Below are 1,468 nucleotides of genomic sequence, written 5' to 3' on the forward strand. Positions count from 1 at the left end.
AGCTTGGCAGTTGGCCCTGGCAGGTCAGTCTGCAGGATCTTTGGCACGCCAGTTTTTGGTGGTGGTTCCTTCATCAACAGAGGAAGTGGGTGATGTCTGCTGGCTCACTGACTTCTCCAGGTTGTAACTGTATAATAGGAGGATTGAGATTTACTTTTGGGTCAGGTCTGTGGTTTTGGCAATTTCTTCTGTTCCACCATCTTTTTAAAACTGATGCATTTTATAATTTTTCTTCAGTAACAAGTAGTCTTGATGGCAGGTTTCTTTCGGCCGTCAAACCTGCAGGCATAAAATCCAAACGAAGTGTCCAGGAACTGTAGCCAGAATCATTTCTGCATTCCCCGGAGCATCTTCACCTCCAACTATCCTGGTGCTGAGTGGCACAGTGCCACATACTGGAAATGAGGTAGAGTTAGACTTCAGAGTTAAGGTCAGTCACAACACTTTAAAAGAATTATTTTGATGAAATACAAATACAAGTTTGTGCTTTCAAACGTTAATGATGTAACAATGTACATGCAGTATGACATGTAGAGATTAAAACGGATATCAAATATTTCCAACTCACCATCAAGCTGAGCATCAAATTCTGGGACAGAGACAACACAAGTAGGTTAAGTGATATCAATCTGATAGTGTGGCTATTTCTAGGCACACACTCCAAAACAATAGAAACAGATTATATTCCCCTTGTTTCACAAAAACAGAAAAGAAAGTTGGCACCTGCATCTCTTTGGAATCTTTATCTGATCTTAATAATCCTACATTGTTGGGCACCAATTCCTGATGTTTTTGTAATAACAGCTTTATCAGTTAAAATCATGGCTTTATTTGTGTTTAATAAATATTGTACAAATGCTTTATAGTTCAGTTATAACTTATTATTTACTTATAATGGAGATTTACAGAATTAAAAAAAAATATCCATTATAAATTGTGTGTTAAATTATAATCACATTAACTGATGTATTTTTTATGATTTATAAAATCTACACTTTACAGTAGGTAACATTTAAAAAGCTATAAAAGGATAATATAATATTCCAATTAATTCTACAGGACATTTATAATTATAAAACAATTATTTGGTACATTAAAGTCCTGCAACCAGTGTGACGGAAGAAAGGATCAAGGTCAACGTTGAGCAAACATAAAAAATAAATAGTCTCAGATAACTACTATATATTTTTCATCAACTGTTGATGGTAAATAAAAAGTAAAACTGGCTTTCTGATGCTGACATGTTCACCTGTGAGAAGAAATTCTATTTCAGGGTATTTGCAATCAGTTCAAATACATATCACATAAGTATCAAAATGAATGTACATAAATCTCTGCCACAAAATTATTAACAGTGAAAATTCTTCTGGGAATCTAAGAATTTCTGTTATTGAACAGATGTATGTAACATATTCAGTCAAAATAAAATCAGAAAGCGTTACAAGTTACATTAACGGCCAGATAGAAA

The 1,468-nt window shown here is 34.0% G+C and overlaps 1 protein-coding gene across 1 annotated transcript in view; it reads right to left on the reverse strand.

Moving 5' to 3' along the window:
• Window positions 1-1,468, reverse strand: part of LOC118330513 (transmembrane protease serine 9-like) — a 24,745-nt gene that overhangs the window by 2,244 nt on the left and 21,033 nt on the right. The gene's annotated exons all lie outside the window — the stretch shown is intronic.

The sequence above is a fragment of the Morone saxatilis genome, unplaced genomic scaffold (assembly GCF_004916995.1).
Source record: "Morone saxatilis isolate NCDOM2014 unplaced genomic scaffold, NCSU_SB_2.0 Contig1, whole genome shotgun sequence".
Lineage (NCBI taxonomy): Eukaryota > Metazoa > Chordata > Actinopteri > Moronidae > Morone > Morone saxatilis.